Here is a 6,650-nt window from a genome sequence, read left to right on the forward strand (position 1 = left end):
TACTAACAGGGATTTTATAGCTAACTGGCTGGCTGGGTATCCATAAAAGAGAGCGATCCCCCCGCCTTAGGATTTTAGATGGGGAAAGTACACCACAATGTTAGAACCACAATGTTGTTTTTTTTTCTTTCATCCCAGTTCCAGCAGTCACAATAAGAGTCCTGAACAAAGCCTGAGCTTGTGAGCATATGAAGCATATGTACTGAAGCTACACTTTCTGACATGTTTAACCATGGTGGCTGAAAGCAACAGAAACTAGAAAAGTACTTTAATTCTATGCATTAATATAAGGACTTAGTAGTGGGGGAAAAGGATGAAGAAAACTTTCCTCATAAATTAGAATTTAAAAAACAAAACACAAGAAGAAGAATGTCTGGCCAGCAACCCTCAGATTGTCTGATTTTTCTTAAATAGCAGAATAAACAGGATTTGAGAGGAAAAGGTAGGTTGTGCACCCCTAACCCTCAATGTAGACTGTTATGACCCTCTCCTAAAGTACAGTGCATTCAATTGTTCCACAGATCATGTGATATACCATGCAAAATTTAAGAGTGGATGTGGGGAGGCAGTTTTATGAGAAAGAAACATGGTTTTATCTTAGCTCTATAAGCATTCCACATACTCCTATGCTCTCAGTGCAGCATGCTGTGAGATATCACCAGCAAAACACATAAGGGGATGTCACATCAAGGAGGAGCCACACAGATTTAAAACAATAACATTTAAGAATTTGGTTTACATTTTATTTTACTGAACCTAAAAATAAAACACAAAGCTGCATGCTTTTATAGTTCCTTGTTAAAAGTTATAAAATTTTTTTATCTTTACCTTCAAAAGACGCAGAACTCTAATAAGGTGAATGATTCGGAATACCCTGATAGTCTTAATCATATGATATGCTGGGTGAAGTGGCTTAAAGATATTAATAATCATGATATCTATGAGTCCAACTATTATGATTACTAGTTCAAACTGATTCCAATGATGAAAGATGTAAGCCTTCCCCATGGCTAAAGCCTGTTATTAAAAAGAAAGTATTTATTTAGATTCATTACATCATTTACATTATAAAACAAGAGAATATATTAAGCTTTTACTCAAATCTGAAAACAATTATAATGCATCTTTTAACACTACCCAGGCTTGACAAATCCACTCATCCATCTATTAACAGTGCATAAAATTCCCCATAGGTCTTACCAACCAATTTATGCAGAATTAAAACCTTTAACTAAAAAACAAACAACATATTTCTAGCCCTTCTGGTCTTAAAGATAACCTTTGAAGTATTACCTTTCTGGAACTGCAGGGAGGCAGATTGAAACAGATATGTAAACTGTTTAAGACTTAAATTCTGGCTCCAGAACACAGCAGGAGCAGCTGAGTTATTCATGGGCCAGTCACTTCAGAGATGAATATTGGGGGGAAGAAATCCTTCCCCCTACCTAGGACACTATCTCTTTCTAGCACAATGAATATTTATATAAATAATTAAAGTGGAACAGCTCCAATAGGTAAGAGTGACAGACTGACTGTATCCCACAGGATAAGGCATTCACTCAGGATGTGGGAGATCTGCGTTCACATCCCTCCTCCAAATCAGGCAGAACAAGGACTTGAATTTGGTTCTACCATGTCTCCTGCACCGTAGAGTGGCGCCATAGCCAAAGGACTATTGGTTATTCTGGGGTATCTTTCTCTGATTTTTTTGTGAAAAATATCAAAAGGTCTCAGGGTCATCCTGATGTGGAAGGGAAATTTTCAAAATCTCAATTTTTTTCATGGAAATAGGAAAGCTGTTTCCCACTTAGCTCTACTTTACAGACATGATTAGAAGGTCAGAAAAAATCTCAAGACTTTCCAATTTACCATGTTCCATTCCATTTTTTCAACAGATAATTATTTTATTGAAAATATGAAGTTTATTCCCTTGTAACTGGAGTTCTTCAAGATGGACTCTACACATTCCCACTCTTGGGATATGTCAATGGTACAGCTCTGACATTGGAACGTTTAATCATAGCAGTGCCCATTTGAGCTGTCTTGCACGAGTTCCTGGTCTCCCCCACTCTCAGTGTCGCTAAATATTCTGAGGGCAACACTATCAAAAAGAGGGCTTTGGTGACCCCAGTCACCAGTGGTGGCATCTGTCCATTGGGAGCCTCTTGTAAAACTCAATTTTGGTACCCTACTTGTGTGGAGAGTGCCATTTTGCTCTACAGTATGGTGTCCTCCACACAGCATGACCTCCCATGCACTGTACATAGAGCAAAATGGCATCCTCCACACAGGTAGGGGCTTCAGATCCTTCTGTACTGAAGGATTTGATACCACTCCAGGAGTGGTGGGCAGTGCCTTATGAAGAGTTTTAGATTGTTTTTGCCCTCCAAGACATTGTAGGCTGATACAGTCTGATTTTACTTACAGATCGTTTAATGGATTCGAATCCAGAGAGTTTACTGCCAGGGCCTCCTAGGGCAGTGAGGCTGGGGTGGTTCCTGGAGCAAAGGTCTGGCTGAGGGCAAAGGGGTGGTCAGTCACCATACTGAAGAGCCAGCCAGGGGCAATGGGGCACAGTGGGGGAATGGGGTGGTCCCCAGAGCAAGAGGCCATGGGGCACGGCAGGATCAGGATCTTTACCTCTCTGCTGTAGCCGGGATGGGAGCCACTTCCTCTTCTCTTCCCGCCCTCTGGTGGCAGTTTGGGTTACTGCACCTGACTGCACCCTGTCAGATCCCTCCACAGCTGATCCCTCCCCTTCCCGCCCAGAGGTATGTGATTAACACGTTGTAACCATGCCTCAGTGGGTCACAACTGAGAATGCCAAATTCAGGAAAAAGTGCTGAGAAATTGGGCAGATACACTCCAAGACTGGTGGCTAATCCCTCATAGGATATACCAAACCAGCAACAAAAGTAAACTTCTGTTTCACCACACTGGCTAACAAGAAGTCAAGAAAGCAGTTTCCTTAGGCATTCCAGTCCTTATATTACCACCGAAAACACTAGACTTAGAGATGAGTGGTTCTTTAAAACCAATCTCTTCAAATAAAAGGTTCTTCTGATCCCAAAGGACAAGCCACACACTCAGGTCAATATATAACTTAAATCTTACCCAAAAATCTAGCTGATAAACATTTATTCATAAAAAAAAGAAAAGAAAGAAAGAAAAAAGGTGAGTTAAAATTGGTTAAAGGAATCAAATACATACAATAATTGCAAAGTTCTTGGTTCAGGCTTGTAGCAGTGATGGAATAAACTGCTGGCTTGATAAGTCTCTGGTTGCTTCCAAATCATTGGAAGGTCCTCTGCCCATTGGTCAGAATGCTCCAATTAGCAGAAGTTCAAAGTCCAGAGGTTTGAGCAGGAAAGAGGCTGGAGCAAGACAGAGGCATTTCCAGGGCCTTTTATAGCTTCTGCCATGTGGAGGGAAACCCATTCTTTCAAACAAAGCCCTCAGCACAGCTAATGGAAAATTACAGGTAAAAGATAGGAGTTTGGAGTCACATGGGCAAGTCACATGTCCATGCAAAATTTTGCTTTGTCACAGCAGGAAAGTCCATTATCTCCCAGGGTCCATTATGAGTCAAATGTCTTTTTGATGGGCCACTTATTTTGAATAGTCCCCCCAAGATGTGCTGGCTAACTACCTTATGGGCGTTACCCCAGGAGCAAACATTTGAAATCCAGGTATAGAGCCAATATTCATAACTTCAAATGCAAGAATAATACATGCATACAGATAGCATAATCACAACCAGAAAATCACAACATTTTCATAGACATCTTACATGCCACATTTTGTACAAGATTTGTTGCAAATATATAACAGTGGTTGCAACAATGGTCCTATTTTAATCAGATGTCACACACGTTTAAAAAATGAATGCTTTAATTTTGTTTTCAGTTAATCACAGGAGTTAACTGTGATTAATTGACAGCCCTAGTAAAGACCTTTATACATCAGGAATGAGGGTAAAGTTAACTCTTTCCTTTTTATCAAAAAAGTTTTTCTGAAAATGAGACTCTCAGATTTTACCTCCAAAAGGAGGTAAAGATTTTAAAGGTTTTGATTAAGTTTGCAATGCAGAATCAGTCAATTTCATTTTCAATATAAATGCTTGTTTTACATTTTTTTTCTTTCTTGTGTTTGATCAATAAATTTTCAGTTTTAGAGTGAGTGCATTGAAGTGTTTTCCAAAAATCAAGTAAACCAAGGTCTCCTTTAAAAAACCCAACAAACAATCCTCTTTGCATCACTGTTTTTATGTTGGACAGTGAAAAAGTTTATCAAGTACCACAGTAGGTGAATGTTCCTTGACTGTCAGTTCTTAATATTTAGGATCCAAATGTCTCAGATCTGTAGATACAGATTTTCCCTGACTGGAACAGGGGAGCCAGGTTTCCAAGTTTGATAAGGATAGCTAGGAGATAGCCAATATGCTAAAGGCATCCATGGTGGTGGGAGGGATCACAAGCCTCCCCACAGGTCCCCAGGCACCATTCAGGACATAACTGCCACCCTGCAACTCACTCAAGTAACTAGGGAAGGGTCTATGGGATGGTCTAGTTCACAGAGGACCCTGCTCCCCAAACTCCCAAATTGTGGGAAACGTTCAACCCCCTCACCCGTCTAAGGAGTACTATATGAACCAGGAAATAACAAGAGGAAGTTGCCCTAGCAACTAGACCACTGATTTTCAGACTGTGGTCTGCGGACTTCAGATTTCCAAAGGGGTCTGCACCTCCATTCAACATATTTTAGGGATCCACAAATTAAAAAAGGTTGAAAACCACTGAACCAGAGGAATCCTTGGCTGTCTGTGACTACGGACCCCTCATCCTCACCTGACTCCTGCATTCCTGCCTGCTCCTGGTTCCTTTCTTTCCATCCTAGACCCCCATCTACTCCCAGTTCCTGCTGTCCTGCCCTACTCCAGACCCCTGCTCCTCTGCCTTACCCCTGATGCTATCTTCAGCTCTGACACCTGGCCTGGCACCCAACTTTGTCTCCAGCTCTTATCTCTGGCTCGGCACCAGAGTCTGGCTCTGACCTTCGGCTTAGTACCTGATGCTGTCTGTTTTTGACTTCCTGCAAGGACCACTAAGCCTGACTGCCCATACCCTGTTTATTACAGGTGGGATATACCAATACCGTCAATTATGCCAATCCAGCATCATCTAATAAGCCTAGTGCAGTGGTTCACAAACTTCATTGCACTTTGACCCACTTCTGATAACAAAAATTATTACACGACTCCAGGAGGAGGGACCAACACCCAAGCCTGGCTGGAGGGCCAAATCTGAAGCCCTGGGTGGGGATCATGTAACCTGAGCCCCACTGCCCAGGGCTGAACCCCTTGGGCTTTAGCCCCAGGCAGTGAGACTCAGGCTTCTGCTTTAGCCCTGGGCTGTGGGGCTCTGGCTTCAGCTTCAGCCCTGGACCCCAGCAAGTATAAAACCAGCCCTGGGGACTCCATTAAAAGGGGGTCATGATCCACTTTGGGATCCCAACTCACAAGTGGGGAGGGATAGCTCAGTGGTTTGAGCATTAGCTTGCTAAACCCAGGGTTGTGAGTTCAATCCTTGAGGGGGCCAATTAGGGATCTGGGGCAAAAAATCTGTCTGGGGCCTAGTCCTCCTTTGAGCATAGGGTTGGACTAGAAGACCTCCTGAGGTCCCATCCAACCCTGATATTTTATTATTCTACCCCCTGGCCTAGTGAATAGGATGCCTCTTTGAGACTCAAATCAAGGGGGAAAACCCTGCTTCAAAAGTAAAGGCCAAAATCAGTGTCAGATCAGGCTCCTCTTCAGAATTAAGATCCAACCCCAGGGCCGATAAGACACCACGGGATATAACAGAAGCTGAAACTTGAAAGGATAGCAGCAAGACAGACTTTCTTGGAGAACCAGTTGGAGTCTTAGGTGTTGGGTATATGATCTCCCGTACAATATCCCAGCTTAGTCTTTTGTCAGGAGGAGAAAATTGAGAGGGATGTTTCTCTGTTGGCCTCTTCATTATTTTAGTTAAGGAGATAGTTGGGTCAAAAATTTGTTGTGGATCCACATAACCTGTGCCATAACTGTAATAGTAGGAACCGGATAAGTTGAAGTACTTGGTTCTAAAGTACTTGGTACTTTATCAGATCTGTAACATTACTACAATTTGGAGCTCTCTTGTTCTTAAAGCTCAGAACCATACTGTGTTCTCAATCCAAAGGATCCAATGAATCACTGGAGTAAGGCAGCTTCCCTAGTACAATTTAGCCTCTCTTTTTCTCAAAACCAAAGTATTTGGTTCCAGAATGGTATCTGGTGGTTTGGGTCTCTTACCTGGAATCCTCTCCAACACAGGCCTTAGTATGACGGAGACAGATCAGAGGATTTAGCTACAACAGCTCAGTAAAGTTGGAACTGGAGCTTGGTGCTAAGGCTGAATGATTTATCACAGTGGTGTTCTTGAATGCAGAAGTACTAAGTGCTGATTCAGGCCTCCTTTCTCTTTCTTCAGATCTGTTAGATACCTGTGATCCAAAAGTTCTAGCAGTCAGAGCCTCCTACAATAGGAACGTCCAGAATCTATTTTCTCTTTCCTTTATAGCCCCAAAGGAGTGAATGTGCTACAAATAGCACAATTAGAGGAAGAATG

Source organism: Mauremys reevesii, linkage group 4, assembly GCF_016161935.1.
Source record: "Mauremys reevesii isolate NIE-2019 linkage group 4, ASM1616193v1, whole genome shotgun sequence".
NCBI lineage: Eukaryota > Metazoa > Chordata > Testudines > Geoemydidae > Mauremys > Mauremys reevesii.